General features: G+C 46.3%; 1 protein-coding gene across 1 annotated transcript in view; it reads left to right on the plus strand.

Moving 5' to 3' along the window:
* Positions 1–19,344, plus strand: part of ANKRD35 (ankyrin repeat domain 35) — a 1,062,691-nt gene that overhangs the window by 392,188 nt on the left and 651,159 nt on the right. The gene's annotated exons all lie outside the window — the stretch shown is intronic.

The raw sequence follows: 19,344 nt of genomic DNA on the forward strand, positions 1-19,344 counted from the left end.
GTAAATCAACTTCACATATTTCCCTGAAGTGTGGGATGTAGCCAAGCAATTAGAGGAGGATTGCACATTCTTGCAGCATGGCGGCTAAGACGCTGGCATACGTGGTCTATCTAATAATGTGAAGATATAGATGAGCAAATGATTGATGGAGTGGGAGACTGCCTAAACCAATCACCAGAAGCTGAAACTGAAACTGATCCAAGGGTTTCCACCAGTCACTTCTTCTTATAAAGAAGCCTTGGAACAGACACTGGAGGTGGGTGCACAGCACAGAGATACCCTAAAGCTGGAGCCCAAGTATGTTTCATGGTTCGTGAAACTTAGATGTGGGTAGACTAGCTTTTTGCTTAATGGCTGGGCCAACCTCCGGCTTATTAGACATAATATAGACTTCCAGAATGCTATGGCACATATTTACTGTAGGCTAGGTATTACCCATAAATTGTATGTTTATTATCACAATATGATCTACCCTTCAGTTGGATGTCAAAACTGAATTTATGGTATATACTTACTGTTGCAAATGGGTTCTGCCCATTCAATCTACCAGGATGTTTTGCTTTTGATTACCCAGTTTTTGGGACTTCAATTTGGGTGAAGTCTCACTCACAGTAATTTCATGGTAACTTGACTGGACATGTTTACAGCCAGTGTCTGCCTTTTAAGACCAGACCACTGTAGTGCAGTAAGGATAAGAGGCACTGAGCTGGTCACATGTGAACATGCATACATACATGTACGCAAGTAGCATGTGAAACTGCCACACAGCCTGGTAGCTGCAAACCGGTAACCTGCTTGTGGAAGTTTAAAACTGCCAATTTGACCTGTCAAATTACCCCCTTTGGCAGGCCAAAACCTTCCTTTTAGACATTATTAAATGACCCCTAAAGAGCCATATTTACCAGGGAGGCAGGGTGCATGGTATTTAAAAGTAGGGCATATAAAAAATGTTGGCAATGTCCTCACAGTGAAATATCCCCAAAAGCTATTTTTACAGTTATAAGGATGGCTGCTTCCTTATGGACACACTGGGCTACATTTGTACATTTAATAAATGCTAAAGTGGGATTGGCAGCAGCTTTAGAGCTCATTCAGGGACTCCTTTTATGGCTATTCAAAATACAATGTAATTGTGAAATTGAATTTTATCTGCCTATTGAGCAAACAACACTTTAAAAGAGTTACCGTTTTTCTGCCTAAAGCTTGTATGCATTCAACTGTTGACCGACAGCTGGATGGCTCCCATGTAATGAGATGTGGATTGCTCCTACAAAGAGGACACGGGGAAGGGCAGGTGCTGGTCTTCCCTTGACTGGACGGCCTGGGGTCTGTACCCAAGGATTGTTTACACTTGAAAGCAGCACACCTGTCACACTCAGATGAACCTGACATCAGGCCTGCCCCCTTTCTTTGTAGCTCTATTCAATTTTGCTACAAAACAGCCCCACCATTTTTTTTGTAGTGACTACAAGGGAAGCTCTGCCCATTATTGTAGCCACACCCCTGGGTAGGCAAAGGCCCTCTGCACAGGGGAGGTAGGGTTCTAACATATTGGATTGTCCCTGAAGTTTGGTCCCGGGAGGGAGGGATGACGTTGTGTCCTAGGACTGGCCGCTGGATGGGATGCCACCTAATGCCGCTGACGGATTAAGGACTATGCCTGCAGCTGACCACTCAGTACTAGATGAGTGTGACCAGGGCCAGTGGCGTTGGCCCCCTTCTGCCCTTGAGGACTAGTTGGAGGAAGACCTGGACTCCGCCGCTAACTTGGGTGCCCTGAAAGACAGCCAGAAGACCATATAATTTGGGGAGGACAGGCAGAGGAGAAGGCTGGTGCAGGGAGCCAGTAAAACCAGCTTCTCGCAAAGCGTGCTCTGTGAAAGCCAGGAGGCTTGTTCAGTGAGCTTGCCACCAGGAGCAAAATAAGTCAAAGATCAAGAAAAGCATATTAATGAGGCCCAAATTATGGTCCTACAAAGAGTTGCCCATTTAAACTGCCTTTTTAGAGAATTGGAGTATGTGGAGCTCCATTGGCAGTTCCTAAATAAAACTCCTGGGCACCGACCCATCCAGTAGTAAGTCCTGGGTCGGTCGGTGCCCAGGAGTTTGTGCAATGATACGTACTCATTTTGTGGCGAGAATGGGGGTGCGTGGGTCCATCTTCCAGAGGGTAGCACAAAGAAAAGGCTCTGCTGGGCTGATGCATTACTGTAGGGCACTGGGATCCCTTCGATAGTGCCAAAAACAGACTCTGAGGACTGACTTAGTATTAAGTGGGGCCTGGGACTGCATCCCTGGTCCCTGATTTGTAGAGCAGTGAGAGGGAGTGACGCCCCCCAACACAGTGGTTGTGTGCCACTTCTGCTCCACGTACCATGGTGGAGGCGGAGCGGGGAGTACACCTCATCATTCACGCCTGTGACAGCAACCAGCATTCTCCAACTGTATGATAAATGTTGAAGAGAGTCAGAGGAGATGCTGGGGTTTACCTTGAAAGCTGGTTATATAGCACCTAAATAGCACATTGCGGTGACTTGGAAGTCTTTACAAGCACCACCAATCCAAATATGGGAGGCAGAGCGTGACACTCTGACAACACTACAAAAGCAGTCTGGAATGGAAAGGCGATAATGCAAAGAATATCAAGCATTGGCAAAGCCAGAAGGTGGCACTTAAAATATGTTGCTATTGTTATCTGCTCTCTCAAAGTTTTTTAGCCATGATGGTGTTGAAAGGAAAATAAGTGCGATGATGTGGCAGCACTCCATGGCCTGTGCTTTTTCTTTTTCTTTTTATACTTTCAGCTACAGTGCACAGCAGCGTATCACAACATTGACAATGCCAATAGCTGGTCTTAAAAATATTTCAACCTTGTTGTAGAGCTGCATGACTGCTGTGCGTCATTGCTGAAAGTTTTTTTTGGTGTTTTTTTTATCGCTATGACACGGCCAGCACAGGCCATGTAATAGCACTTTTTTTCTAGTGGAATGGGAGGGACATAGCAAGTGATAATGGGAGGAAACTGGGTGGCAAGTATCAACATCGTAGGTGGTAGGGGATGGGATAAGTAACGATAAAGCAAGCAACAAAGCAGGAGGGCAAGTGGGTGGGATGATTTGGGCAAGCAAAACAGTGGACGTGGGGGCCTGGGGCATGCCACAACGTGGGCGTGATGAGGCAAACTAAAACTACCTTTGCAAGTGTGACCAGTGAAAGGACACACTGGTCAAGTAAGCAATACTTTCGCCGTGCTCCACATACATAAAGTAAGTGAATCCCCCCTGCACTTAACAAGGAGAATCAAGGACCTGAGAGTGGTGATGATGCCAACCAATGGTTATGGATAGCGGGTACTAACCCTAAACAAAATGTCTTGCAAGCAACCTCTCAGGTGAGACCGAAAAATTATGCTAGGCCTCCCTGAACAACTGACATATATCGCTTCCCAGCATGGCTGCAGGCACCTAGATTTAATAGGAAAAGCACCCATTAATAAATAAATGCATCCTATATTGTCATTACTACACTAATCGTCCTTCCAACCATAACAAGTAATTTTAATTGCATTTAATAGGTCTTATTACCCTCAATGATGCGTCAAAGTGTTTTTTAGCGAGTAGCGCACTACTCTGGAACCCAATAAGGATTATTGGTGGATTAGTATAGGGAAATGCAAGTTAATTTAAGCAGTGGACATGCAAGTCTCTTAGTTAGATTGAATAGGATAAGGGAGGGATCGGGAGGGAATATTCTTGAAAGTGTTATTTGGGAGATCATAGTCGTAAGATGAGGTTTTTGTTGAGTAAAAGGAGAGCTGTAGGAGGAAAGAGTCTCTAGAAAGGGTTTAGGGAGATCATAGTAGTAAAACAAAGTTTGGCTGAGTAAAAGGAGAGCTATAGAAGAGAAGAATTTAGAAAGGGTTGTTTGAGTGATCACTGTAGTAAAATGAGGTTTGGGGTGAGCCAACAAGGGACAGAGGAGAAAAGAGTCTAGAAAGTTTTTTTTTTTAGATCATAGTAGTAGAATGAGGTTTGAGATGACTCCGAGATTGGAGGTGAAGGGCATATTGAGCAAGGTATAGGAAGAGACAGTGGTGCATTGGAGAGAGTCAACACGTTTTACCTTCTTCTACAGTAGGAGTAAAGTAATACATATATAGATACATAACTATATAGAAAGAGTATGCATGTATAAGGAAGATAATATATTGATTTAAAGTTTTATTGTATAAACTCCAACTTTCAAGTGTTGCTGTACTTGAAGCTAATTTATTTGTATTTATAGCTATTTTTTATTTTTATTTTATCCTTTCCTCAATATTTCAATAGTGATTCACTTGTAGATAAAATAGTTATATTTACATATTATGATAAATAAAGCAGAGACCCATCAGCATCTAATCAAATAATGTATGTGAAAACTATGCATGACATATAAACCTGTTAATCCTGGAATAACGTGTTTGTGTGTGTGTGGTGTGCGTGTGTGTGTATGTATGTATATGTATGTATATGTATGTATATATATATATATATATATATATATATATATATATATATATATATATATATATATATATATATATATTTTTTTTTTTATTAATTTTTTTTATTTTTCCAAAGCGACCCGTTTGCACGAAGTCCGTAGCCCATGGACAGATGGCGACAGAAAGCCGAGCAGGTCTCTCGGCAATTAATCACTCCACAGCAGCTTTCCTCAAAGAAAATACTCGCGCTCAGAATGTGCAAAGGTTACGCGTTTCGACAGCAAAGGCTGTCTTGATCACACCGTGTGATCAAGACAGCCGATCGCAGTCGAGGCGTGAGGGCAGAGGTGAGAGACTGTTTTCCTGTCTTTCTGTTTCCCTGGAATTTTGTGAGACCTGACCGGCGCTTTGGGGGAGATTCATTACTGCAGGCGCAGAAAGCGGGACTGGGAGTCCCAGTGGACAGTGCGGCGGCCAACCGGCCGCACCTGGAGACTCTTCCCGCCCCGCCTCCAGAGCCCTCTTCACGACTCGCGGCCCCCGCTCCGTGGGGGCCGCTCGCAGTCGAGGCGTGAGGGCAGAGGTGAGAGACTGTTTTCCTGTCTTCCTGTTTCCCTGGAATTTTGTGAGACCTGACCGGCGCTTTGGGGGAGATTCATTACTGCAGGCGCAGAAAGCGGGACTGCGAGTCCCAGTGGACAGTGCGGCGTCCAACCGGCCGCACCTGGAGACTCTTCCCGCCCCGCCTACTCCTTTATAGTTCCTCCCCGCACCGCACACGGGGACGCGCGCGGTTCGGCGCCGGGCGAAGCCTGGGCCAAGGGCGGGCCCGTTCGTGACCGGTCTTGACCGGACCGGGCCCCCCCTCTTGTAATTGTTGTCCCCCACGCCCACTATGGCTGGACGCGAAATGAGGAGTAAGACCTCGCTAGCCGGAGGGTCAACAGTTGGAGGCATGGAAAAATTTCTTATTAGAGCCAATACAGTCTTAGACATCGAAAAACGCCTTTCCAAAGAACTGTGGGCTTTCAGGAGATCCTCCCTGGGAACATTAGCTAATGCCAAAAGCCCCGAAAGGCCCGTCGATTCCGTTACCAGCGATGTGGCGGATCAAGCTTCTATCTCGGAAGTCGATACTCAGACTTCACTGGACATGGACTTATTGGTTAACCCCTTCCACGCTCATGACGAGCTGGGCTCGTCATGAGGTAGCCTCCTCGCACGCTCATGACGAGCCCAGCTCGTCATGGTACATGTGTTTTTGCATTTTCCAGCACACAGCGGGAAAATGCATAGCATTGATGTGGTTAATGTAATACCGCCCGAAATTAACTTAGCCCTTGACAATAATGTTCCCTCCTCCCCTGAACCTGATGTTATCACTAATAATACTCTGTTACAGGGGGTCAATGAAGGGACTACCGTAAAACGCAAGAGGTCCTACATTAGGAAATCTGGCAGAAAGTCAAAATCAGCTAAGCTAAAACATGACACCCCCCTTCCTCCAATCAGCCCAACCCAACCCTTGATCAGCAACAACACATTATATGAAAGTTTGGGTGCCCTATTTAAATCGACTCTATTCCTTCTAGTGGCTAAAATGGAGCAGATAGAACTCAGACTAACAAATTTAGAGAAAGTCACAGCTGCTATTTTGGATAAATTCGACAAGCCCAGTAACCTGAAACCCCCCCCCCAATTACCCATACTATCCCTGGTCTCTTACCAGCTAAAGAGGTCCTAATTCTAACCTGCCCCCCAGTAGGCCCCCAGAACTCCTCCCAGGTCAACACCAACATCCCCACGCAACAAATTTCTGGACTACAACCAATTGATGCTAACGCAATTGGGTTAACAGACAAAGGTCAAATTGATCCCCCGGCAAAAGAACCTAGAGCCCCTAGACCCCGCTTGCCAGACCTTCCACCTGAAGCAAACCGCTTTATGGTAGTTTTAGCAGGAGCTCCTGCGTTGGAAGCTGGAGAAGCAGAAACCTTTAACTCACTAAAAAGCAAAGTTGTTAGGTGGCTCAATTGGAATAGACCGCTTCCGGCCCACCTCCACAATGAAATCATCATGGTAAGGAGGGTGCCCTGGTTGGGTAAAACAGCCAAGACCATAAACGGTGATTGTATAACGGTCAGTTTCAGAGACCCTAGAACCGTTTTGCATATCTGTAGAGGTTTTTAATAGGTCCTTTGACTCTACTATCCAGACCCTCAGTGTCCTTCTTCTTTCCACCCAATTATATGAACTTTGGTAGTGGTAGAGAAGACTGGACCAGAGTTGAGCGGAGGGGTAGACATAGACGTCATGATGTAAACTCGGCCATGCTGCCCCAGTTTGCCCCCTTCTGTGATTTTAATCGGTTCAGCTGTCTAGATGGCCTTGATGGAATGGACTGACTACTCTTCCCAGCCCATGACTCAAGATTTTCCCCCTCTGTCACTGGTAATGGCTTAATGGCTGGAGAGGCTAAGTTAATTGAACTGTCCCCTGCAGAGCACTTGCCAATGGCTGTAGCCCCCATGAAGTCACCTCCCCTCATCACCATTAAACCCCTAGAGCTATCCCTGGAAACAGATCTAGCTGATGTCTCCCACCCATTAATTTCTTTGGATTTATCAGAGGAGCCGCTAACAACCTTAGTGCCCCCATGTGTCCCTGGGTTTGAAGAGCCTGCCTTTTGTGCCCCTGCCTTCAAAATTGCGAGCTGGAATATCGCCGGTTGGCGACAGAGGATGTCGTCCTTGGGCTGGAGGGAATCCATCTCCAGGTTTGACATCCTCTGTTTTCAGGAGACCTGGTACACGACAGACATCTACTTTGATGGCTTTGTGACCTACAATTGTTTAGCACAAGAGTCCAACATGGGTAGGACAAAAGGTGGCCTTGTAATTTTACTGTCTGAGTTTTCCAGTATGTGTAAGATCCCATACTACTGTAGGATCTCACTCGCAAATCCTAAGGTTAGAACAAAGAGGGGGCCGTGCTGCTCTGTTAATCAATCATTACAACAATATGTTTGATCCCACTAGTACCCATGTTGTAGATGAACTCGAGATAGCTGTTAAAAAAATTTGTAGAGATATTCACAAGCCTTGTGATATTATTTGGGGAGGGGACTTCAATATCCGGACCTGCCCCAACTCTTTTACAAATGTATGTGGGTTTGACGGGGATAATGGGGAGAATCTGGCGCATTTTACTCACTCTCCTTATGGCGACTCCCTTAATACCCTTTTGTTAAATTTTGATCTGTTAATCCACCAACCTGCTGCGGACAAAGACGGTAATATTGCACCGACTTTTGTAAGGAGGAATTCAACCTCCGTTATTGATCATTTGCTGTTATCGGTGCATATTGCCCCACTATGTACGGTCCCCATCATTGTTGATTTTGGCATTAGTGACCACAATGCCATTACCATGTCGACCTCCATCTGGGAGACTATGTCTAGTTCTAAGCGCAGGATTGTAGATGAGATCACCCCTTGCAGGCAAAATGGTATTCGGATAAAATGGTGTGGGGACAACTCTGATAAACTGCTCCAGAAAATAGTGGGAGCAGGCTCTGAAGAGCTATTGTGCTGCCTTGATGTTGATGCGGCCCCCTGGTGTATTATTACCAATTTTGAGAAACTTGGCAATATAATTAAAAGGTCCCTCACTATTGCTAAGGGTATATCCAAGAGGGCTGCCGTAGGATGGTTCGACGGAGCATGCACAAATTTGTTACAAGAACTAAAGAGTGCATTGTCGAGCCACCCTAGAGACAGGGATGCCGTTACACTTCTTAGGGCTACCTATAAACACCAGTTGACCCGCAGAAAACAGGAGCTTAGGGAGCAAGCCTGGGACAACCTGACCAAAGCGGCGGAGCTGCGTGACAGTAAGTTATTCTGGAGTACTGTCAACAGCCCATTCCTCCTAAAGGAGGAATTTCCTGTTCTAACCGCCCAGGTTAGTGAGGATAGCTGGGTCCAATATTTTACAGGAATCTTCGACCCAGCTAGAGAGGGTCAGGCTGGTATTAGTGCCGATATTACCGGACCTAAACAACCCCTGGGGATAACATTACAAGAGGTAGATAATGCCATCCGTAACAGCAAGGGGGGGAAGGCCCCCGGCCCGGACGGAGTTCCGGTTGATTTGTATAAAACCGATCTGGCACTATGGAGCCCCCTCCTGACCCAGGTGTTTAATGCCTCCGTTAAGGATAGTACCCCCTCTACCTGGAGCGAATCCATAATTTTGCCGATCTATAAGAAGGGAGATAGAGGAGAGGCTAAGAACTACCGCCCTATCTCCCTTCTGGATTCCTCATTAAAAATTATGAGCAGGGTCTTATTGTTACGATTGGAGGATTGGGCAGAAGCAAATAATATCCTCGCGGCCTCCCAATATGGTTTCCGGAAGGGTCTCGGCACAATTGAGCAGTGTATCAATTTAGACCTCATTATAGGGAAATACACTAAAGCTAAACAGGGCTCTTTATTTCTTTGCTTTGCAGACCTTTCCAGTGCTTTTGATTTGGTGGACCATACTCTCCTGTGGTCCACCTTACTCGAAATGGGAGCCCCGGCAGCAATAATTCATTTTTTAGCTAGACTTTACAATAAGTTGTCAGCCCAGATCCGCTTTGGGCATGCGGGGAATGCACGAAGAAGATCAATGTTAAATCTGGCATTAGGCAAGGCTGTGTCTTGGCCCCGTTACTTTTCTCCCTTTTTATAAATTCAATGGAGTCCGACTTGAAGATGGTCCAAGCCGACGCTCCTCAAGTCGAGGGTCAACCAATACCGGTACTGCTTTATGCAGATGATACCGTCCTACTTTCGAGAACTCCAATGGGTCTTCAAAAACTTATGAACCATTTTTATGATTTTATCCAAGGGAGGAAACTCAAAATTAATAACTCCAAGACTTTTATCATGGCTTGTGGGGAAAAAGGTGAAACATCTTAAATCATTTCAGTTCAAGGAACATCGAATCGAGGTAGTGGACAAATTTTGTTATCTAGGCATAACTTTTAGTAATAGTGGGTCATGGGCACCGGAGCTACTCATTGTTAAGGCCAAGTTGGGTAAGGGATCGTCAGGAGTTTTCCGCTTCGCCTCTAAATTAGGCAGTCGTCGCATCCTTGACATGTTGAATGTCTATCGGCACAGATGCGCTTCGATTGCCCTTTATGGATCAGGAGTGTGGGGACATTGGAACCAAGGTGACTTGCAAATAGCCGAAAATCTATTCCTTAAGAGACTTCTCTGTCTCCCTTCCTCGGCATCCACTGAACTGATCCATAAAGAGGTGGGGCTGGAATACTTGACTGACCTAACAGGATTAAGACCCCTTATGGTATGGAGGTCAATTTGGGCTAAGGACGAAACTGGATTTACCAGGCGAATAATTCAAGATTGTCTGCGCCTGGACAAAGCTCGCCAGATCCCCTGGTTAAATTATGTTTTAACTTCCTACAAAGACATTTTCAACCTGGACGTTCTTAGTGACCCCTTATGTGCCATTAATATACCTAAACAGGTGGTTAAAGGTGTTTTTTTGGAGAACAAATCTAACAGGCGTAAAGAACAATGCAGCCTTTTTACAACCCATGTCTTTTATTTCTCCCATCAAGAGGAAGGTTATGGCATGCCTGAGTATTTAAAAGCAATTACTAAACAATCTCACCAGTTCGTTCTTACAAGGTTGAGACAAGGCATTGTCCATAACCTGGTGGCATTCCCAAAGATGAAAACCTATACTTTAACACCTTGCCCCTGTGATGGTATCACCAAACAAAGCACGTTGCACTTTATGCTAATTTGTCCACTGTACATGCACTGTCGTATCTATTATCTTAAACCTCTTTTTAAGAAATATCTGCTTCCACTATTGCTACTGCCATGAGATTACTTTTTACACTTGCTACCTCGGATATCTGTTTTTTTACTGCAACTTTTATTTTAAAATCAGTGTCCATTAGAAAAAGCCTGGAATTTTAACATTGTCTTTGTATAACTTATTGTTGCTAGCCCCATAACTTTGTATCTACTCGAGTTGTCCCTATTGTCTGTTTCACATCGTAATTCTTTTAACTTGTAACAATTTTAATATGACCTGTTTTGATTCTGTGTGCTTTTATGATTGTTTATTGAATAATCGAATAAAGCTTATGAAACGAAACGAGTTGGTTTCTCTGAGATTTTAAATGCAATTCATACAGCAAATTTCTATTAAACAGTTTAGGTGAATTGGTTTCTCAGTAATGGTATTCTTTGGCAACCAGTCTAGAATGCAGCAACGAGGAAAATAGGGGACTTGGAGGATGCATGCCTTTATCTCCTAAGAACACATATGGATCACTACTTCATTCCCCTAGTCAATCCTGCTAGCTCAAAATGAGACTGATTTATATACACAATGGAAAACAACCCTGAGGTGATATGTGGTAGGAAAGCCATTGTATCAGCGTTTGAATTAGCCGTTGTGCGCCCAGAAAACCTGAACTTTATTTTCATAACACACACAGATTTTGAAAGCGATCTGAGTGTGGCCCTACCATGTGACACAGGCAATCGAGATTACCCACAGTAACCTGGGTAATTGTGTGCAGGTCAAATGACGGAAGGCGTGTGCTCTGGTCAAGCCATGTGCGTCATAATTTTTGTAATTAAATGGAGGAAATTACTAACTTTAACAAGCGTTAGAAGCTGATGCAGATGCCAGGGTATAAAATATGACTAAATGGAGTCTTTGATTTTGTTGTATCTCTCTATTGAGTTTTTCATGAATGACACATTACATAAGTAATAAACATCAACCAGCCTTCAAGTGGAGCAACTTTGTGCAACATCTGAATAGCAACTGATCCTATCTGCTGTTTTCAGTCTTTTTCTAGTCCCCTGCGTTTGTGACATGACGACAAAGGGATATAAAAAGGTAAGAGAGTAAACCAGCAATACTGGAGCAGGATGATAGGTAATCTTAGACAATAGATTGGGCCACACTTACCGGGCTTGCATTTTACATACTTCATTACGCATGTGTAGTGGACATCCCCCGGGCACTGCCTGTGTATCAGTCCGTTGTGTATTGCACAACTCCGGCAATGAAAACCATATTGGTAGCAGCCCAGGGCATTTGCACTGAGCTCGTGTGAGGACTGGTTGTCTCATCCAAAGAGTAAGGTGCCTGGACCATCCGGTAAGTCTGTAGAGGGTCCCAGATACCTCGAGGCCGTGAGCTGGAGATAGCAATTCAGCATAGCTAGTCAGGTGATCTTTGCAATAGATAACGTCTTGCAGCCATTCCTTACATTTCCGCATGCTCCCCCCCTCCCCATTTGCAGAATAAATGGAGACTTTGATACGAACCTTGTCTGCACCCATTTCAGTGATAGTCACCACACAGGAACTGATTGAAAGTTGTGAGGTACTGGGGTAGCAGTAGAATCTTTAACAATCACAGTGCGGTGAATGCACACCAGTCCCATGAATTTACAGGTAAAACCCGATAGAATGGGGAATAACTGTGTGGGAGAAAATGCATTTGGGTCCTAAAACCATACAGAATTTCCAGGTCATTAAGGTCTTAACGCATGCTCTGAGCAGGTTGTACATTTGTGTGTGGACTTGTGTTTGTGTGTGTGTGTGTGTGTGTGGGGGGGGGGGGGGTGATCAGCCAGGGGTTGCAGAAGAGGGAATGGGAAGGTTTTTATAGCGCTTAGAATGGAGCTTGTTGGCTACTGCCGCAGCCCGAGTCTCATGCTATTATTATTTTTGTATGGCCATAATAATGGGGTTACGGTTCTCTCACACCCAGATAACCCGAGTGTGGAAACACTTACCCACTCTATATTGGGTTGAATGAAATAATTTTGCTCTGCCATTGCAGAGTGCCAAATGCCACATAGAGAGCCTATGTAGTTTTTACTCCAATGTATTCTTTCTTCTACCAACCTACACTTCAATCTCTTGACCTCAACATTGAACGTTCTCTTTCATCCCTCCTTTCTCCATCTAGTTTCCTAGCTTTCTGTTGCGTTTTTCTCCTTTTTCTACCTTTCTCTCTCATGCTCTGGGTCAAAGACTGATGAGGGAAAAGAATTCATGATCCGAAAACTAGTGTCCACAAACTGCAAACATATGCACAAATTAAGCACTGAAATTAAGGAACGTAATTTGAGACGTCTCCCTGTAAACATCTTCACCAAAACCAACTGCCTCCATGTCTGAGAGGCAATTCCGTTTGTACGGCTATGCTACACAATCTTCTTATTAATTATATTTTTAGTTTTTGTTTCTGGTAATTGAGTGACAGATGTTTTTGTTTAGTTTGCCAATCTTTGGGAGCCCAACAAGGAACATTGAGTGGGCCAGAAAGAAGGCCCACCTTCCCTGTTTAAATGTTAGGAGGTAGGAAATGAGTTTTTTGGGATCAGGAATCTCTTAAATGTGGTAAATTCGAATCCGCAGACAATCCATCAGGAGCAGCTGATTAGAATCCATCAGCTGCTCCTGATGGATTGTATGTCATCTACTTTTGCCATTGCCTGTGAACAAGAGCAGCGTAGTGCTCGAAACGCATTGGGCTGCTTATGAACACTGGGAGCGAGCCGGTTACCCCGTCGAGCTACAGCAATTCATTAAAGGCGTTTAACTCTGTGGTGTGGCGTCTTCACTGTTTGGGCAGTTTTGTATTGGATTTATGCGGCCGGTCTGGTCGCGAAGACGCCCCGCTGTTGACATGCAGATCTTCGGTTCGTACTTGCGAACTCGTTGAAGCTGGGAGTGCCCTGTGAATTGACTTTGAATATGGCTCTACGATGGTTTTCAGCCCCCTCTCAACCCACTGGGGTAATACTTGGGATTAACGCGAGTGATGAAAAGACGCCCACTGTGGTAACAACATACAGGAACTCAAAGTACCAGCATGCTTTGCATGCATACGCGCACGGAGGCGGGACTGTTTTGAGTGCAGATCAGCTGCTCCTGATGGATTGTCTGTCATCTACTTTTGCCATTCCCCGTGAACAAGAGCACCGTAGTGCTCGAAACGCGTTGGGCTGCTTATGAACACTGGGAGCGAGCTTGTTACCCTGTCGAGCCACAGCAATTAATTAAAGGCGTTTAACTCTGTGGTGTGGCGTCTTCACTGTTTGGGCAGTTTTGTATTGGATATATGGATATATATATATATATATATATAATCTCAAACAAAAGCAATCCAAGTGCTGTCACGCACAAACGAGGACACCGATTCTCACAACATTGGTGCCAATCTTCAAATTTGTTTAAACATAAAGTGCTGTCTCTGACTGGTTTGCCCATGTCCAGTGGTCTTGATCACATACATACATATACATACACACATTTGTAGGAGCACATTCACATGATGGAAAAGTCAACTCCAGTTGTGTACGGAGAGCCACCAAACAAACTAAGTGTCCTCTCAAAAACTGTTGAGTGTTATTGACCCAAAAATGGGGTTTGTCCCATCAGATTCATTGGTGTGTGTCTAGATGTATATACTCACTGGAAAAAACGAAGGTTACAGGGACATTAAAGCCAAGCTCAGATATCACTTTGGTAAAGACTCTGAGGCCCAGGATACCGCGGGGCCAACACCGGCACTGACGCTCTTCCCCCCCTCATCGTAACATCCTCAAAAGCATTCCCGGTTTCCCGCCCCGCGGGACGCCCGCGGGCGGGCGCCAGGCTAAGCCCGGGCAAAGGGCGGGCCGTCTGTGGCCGTCTGTGGCCGGACGTGGCAGGGCTGGGCCACACTCCTGACTTTTGACCGACCATCTCCATTCATCTCCAACCCAACTGCTTCGACTCGTTGCATTGGCTTTTATTCTTGTTTTTTTTAATGTTATAGGTGCACCTTAGCACCCCATTTTCAGTCATAGCTTGTCCCTATTGGCCTATGCCCAACGGTTAGGGACCGCATCTGTTATCTCTTATTTTGACCGACGCAGTGTGTACTTATTTTTAGCATAGTAAAGTTTACCCCCAGTCCCTCCACACCTAATTAACTAAGACCAGTATGGGGAAAAATAACCAGAGCACCACTTCCCGTCCCGTGACAAGGCAGCTAGCTGCTTCCACTCAACCTCTTCCTACCCTCACAGCGATAGACAAAATGCTGCAAAAAACAATAGGCGTCGTCTCTATTGCCATAGAGAATACGGAGAGGCGCCTTTCGTTAACTCCGGCGCTTATACCTCAACAGGTAGAAGGTGATCTGCCAGAGGCCACACTAAATCCCTTTGAAAGCACTTCGATTCTCATGTCCTTTGCAGATCTACCCTGTGTGCAGCAGGTCCTAGACGTTAGTGTCCCCACCATAGACCAGCTGCCGGATCCCAACCCTGTGATGAGGAAGGTCACAAGGCAGAATAAGAAATCTAGGGCCCAGAAACCTGGACGCAAACAGGCCGACAGAGTAGCTCCCACAACGGTTGATCCGCTGTCGGACCTTGGCCTGCCTAAAGCTACCCCTGGGCCACCACTCTGGGCTACTCATATGATTATAGACCTTCAAGCCCATATGGAGCAGCTGATAACTTCCCACTTTAAAACACTATCATCTAGGATAGACCGGCTAGCGACCCTCAATAATAACAAGGGTGTAGGGAAAGTGCAGGCCCTTAGCACTCCGGGGAGCTTGGAAGTGAGTTCCGGTCCCGGCACCAGTAAGACACCTGCCTTAGCTGCTAGGCAGGGACATAGTATCCTCCTGGCCACTCCCCCAAAATCTCAGACACGGGACGTAGCTAAGAAATCTACTAAAAATCTCGCTAATATCGGACTACCCAGGAGCACCAAGATGCCAACTGTGGCGCCGGATAGTTCGATTATCGCCCCTTCCTGCCACCAGGTATCTTTTAGGCAGCAATGCACCATTGGTAGCAGTCAATCCTCCCTCCCTACTAAACCACAAGATGCTAGCCAAGCTAAACCCCCTCCCTGCCCTCAGCTACCCCTAGAAGCAGCTCCCTTCGTGGTGGTGCTCACAGGCGTCCCACCGATAGACAACGCTCGAGGGGAAACCTACTTAGCACTGAAAAATAGGGTCATTTACTGGCTAAATAGGCACCGACCATTGATGGGACAGGGCCAGGGTGAGATCATGTTCGTATGTAGGGTCAACTGGCTAGGAACTAGACCCAAAGACATCGAGGGGGATTGTATCCTTGTCAACTTTAGGGACCCAGCCATAGTTAAACAAATCGTGGGGAGAGGTGAACAGGCTACTCCGGGTCTGGTCAACACTCGCCATCTGAGTTACTTTTACAGTACAAACCGGGGGCTGGCCCAGCGCGAACACCAGTCCCCTTTCCCACATGGTAATTGTGCCTCTCAATTTAATATTCCTTTGGGCAATCGCTTTAGGGCCTTGAGTAGTGTGGACTGACTATCGCCAACCCGGGGAGCTCAGACCCTGACACACAATCTTGAGGATAGTCAGGTGGTGGGAGGGGATCGTAGGGTTGTAGAGCCCCATTGCTGTCAAATATCTATCTCCCCTGGACTCGCTTACCCTACTGCATTAACAACAGAGCTAGTGGTGGCCCGCCCCACAAGGATTGGGTCCTGGAATGTGGCTGGGTTGGGGACAAAGTTACAAAATCCCGAATGGGGAGAGCTGGTAGATACTTTTGACCTTAGTATCTTCCAAGAGACTTGGCTATTGTCTGCTCCTGCTAGGGTAGGCTTTGCATCTTATTATGAAGTGGCATCCCAGGGGCCTAGGGGTAGACCTTCGGGAGGGCTGTGTACGTGGGTGGCGGTGCACCTGGGGTGCATAGTTAAGGTAATAGACACCAAATACCTAGACATTCTGTGCATCACACTTTCATTCGGTGAGGGGCTGGTTTTGGCGGTGTTAAATATCTATCTGTGCACTGCTCCCATCCAGAAGGCCCTATCTACCCTGGAGGCCCTGGAGGTGCTATTATCTTCCTTCCCCCATCCTATCACATCATTATTGGGGCAGACTTTAACTGTCATTTTGAGCCACTACCCGGGATCCCTCCTGTTACTTCTGAAGAGGATGAGGCTCGCTCCATTCCGGAGTGTATTATGTACGCTGCAAAGCACCTGACGCTGCTGGCACTCACCATTAACAAGCTGGTCGTTACCTTCTCCCTAAGGGCTTGCAATGGTAGACTTTCCCCTGACGTACCAGGTGCTTGTACTTTTAACAGGCCAGGGAAAAGTACGACCATTGATTATATCCTCGTAGACGTGGGCTTTTGGGCACGTCTCAAAGAATTTACTGTAGTATCTTGGGTTGATAGCGATCACAATCTACTTTCACTTGAATTAGCGAGTGGATTCCCAGGGGGTTCACTATCAGAAGAAGCTGGGACTTCACCGGCCCCTAATCTCACCCAGACCTCGGGAGGCAGGCGAGTCAGGTGTGAGAAGGTTGCCCAAGCCCCGTATAGGGTTGGGGAGATTTATAACCATGTAGCAGGGGCATTAGACGCGGTTAGCAACCTTGGGTGAAGTGATCATGAGCCTTCTTACTTTCTGGCTCTGCAGGCCACCCATACCTCGCTATTCAACCTATTGGCTGACTTCTTTGTAACATCCCATAGTGGTAGGGGGAAGCCAGCTAAGCAATCCCACTGGTTTAACCAAAGTTGTAGGGAGGCTAAATCTAATTTGATTAAGGAGGTGAAGTATGGCACCCCGTTGACCGTTAGAAATGCTCGGCTTGCCTATAAAAGATTAATCTGTGCGGCCAAGGCTGAATGGGAAGCCGACAATTGGGAGAATATTAGAAAAGCTCTTGAGGCCCGTGATTTTAGGTTATTCTGGAACTTGGTTCGTGGTGGCTCGGCCTCAGGCGCGTCTGCCATTGTCCCTAACCTTAGTGAGGAGGTGTGGCTTGCCCACTTTAAGCCTCTCTACGCACTAGGCTCCGTGAAGGCTCTGGCGCCTCCTTGTGTGGCCGTAATAACTTCGGATGCAGCCCTGGTGTTGGGTAGGGCCCACGATGGCTATCCATTCACGATCTTGGAAATCAAGGCAGCAATTAGGAGCCTGATGCCGGGAAAGGCTCCGGGGCTGGATAAAATCCCTGGGGACCTATATTGGACCGAGGAAGGGGTATGGGCACCATATATCTGCACTCTTTTTAATGCCATCATGCAGGGCATGGCTATTCCGCCTACCTGGTTAGGCGCCGAAATCCTACCCATATTTAAAAAAGCTTCTCCCCTGGACCCGGCCAACTACCGACCGATAAGCCTGATTGACGTCCTCCAGAAGCTTTTTTCCAGAGCCCTCCTGACCAGGCTGCAGAGTTGGATGGACAATAACAACGTCCTGTCCTCTCTGCAGGCTGGATTCAGGGTGGGGGTGTCAACAATAGACCAGCTTTTTAGACTCCAGCTGGTCCACTGGAAGACTGTTACTCTGGGGGGCGGCAGCCTGTATTTGATATTCGTGGATCTTCGGTCGGCTTTTGACCTGGTCCAGAGGGACAAGCTCTGGGTCATTTTAACTGAGATGGGTGCTCCGGAGTACTTATGCGAGCTTTTATGAGCGGCTGCACATGGGCACGTATGCAAGGGTGAGGTTTGGGCACTGACTTCCCCTTTCCCAGTGGAAAGGGGAGTCAGGCAAGGATGTGTGAGGCTCTGTAGGCAATACAAAGAGCCTTGAATTTGATACGGTTTTTAACGGCTAGCCAATGGTAGCTTTTGATGACATGGGCTATGGGTTTAAACTTGGGAGTACCTGAAAGCATTCTTGCAGCTGCGTTCTGCACCAACTGTAGTTTACGGATGACTTGTTGCTGGGCCTTCATGAAGAGTCGGTTGCAATAGTCCAAGGAGGACATTACAAATGCGGTGACCAGAGTTTTTCCTGAGTTGGAGGGGATGTAAGGGAGGATTTTTTTTATGGATTTCAATTTGTAAAAGGAGGATGAAACAATGGTGTTTGCATGAGCGGCAAAGGTGAGTTTGTCGTCAAATAGTATACCTAGGTTTCTAACCTTGGTGACTGGTTTAGGCGGGAGACCTAGCTCTGTGGGCCACCAGGAGGTGGACCAGGTCGGGCTGAGCTTGCCAAAGATCATAACTTCCGTCTTCTCGGAATTCAGTTTTAAACAGTTTATAGCCATCCAGTTGCTGATGGCGTTCATGCCTATCTGGAAATTGGCCGCTACTTTCTGCCCATTGTTTTTTATGGCCAGGACCAACTGAGTATCGTCCGCATAGGATGTTAGCCAGAGTCATCAAGTCTCATGGGATGAGCCTAAGTCTGTTACGTAAACGTTAGATAGCGTGGGGCTCAGGGATGAGCCCTGTGGGACGCCGCACGGAAGTGTCATCTGGGCGGAGCTGAAGTTGCCCAGCAAGACTGTCTGGGTGCGGTTGGAGAGAAATGAAGAAAGGAGGTCACTGGCTACATCCTGAATGCCTATGCTATTAACACGGTCGATCAAGGTGGTGTGGTCGACCGTGTCAAACGCGGCAGATAGATCCAACAGGATGAGCACAGCCGTACCTCCTTGGTCTAAAATAGTTCTTATTTCATCTGCCGCTTTGATCAGGGCTGTCTCCGTGCTGTGATTCTTACGGAAACCAAATTGTTTGTCATCCAAAAGGTGGTGAGCTTCGATGTACTGTGAAATTTGTGCATTCATAAGTTTTTCCACAACTTTGGCTGCAAATGGCAGGCTAGCAATTGGTCTGTAGTTTTTGGTGTCATCAGCGTCTAAATGTGGTTTTTTAAGAAGAGGTTTAACTAGAGTATCCTTCCAAATATCAGGATAGATGCCCGTACAAAACATAGAGTTGAAAATGTCTGCTAATGGGGGGGCTATAATATCAACCG

The sequence above is a fragment of the Lissotriton helveticus genome, chromosome 12 (assembly GCF_964261635.1).
Source record: "Lissotriton helveticus chromosome 12, aLisHel1.1, whole genome shotgun sequence".
Classification (NCBI taxonomy): domain Eukaryota; kingdom Metazoa; phylum Chordata; class Amphibia; order Caudata; family Salamandridae; genus Lissotriton; species Lissotriton helveticus.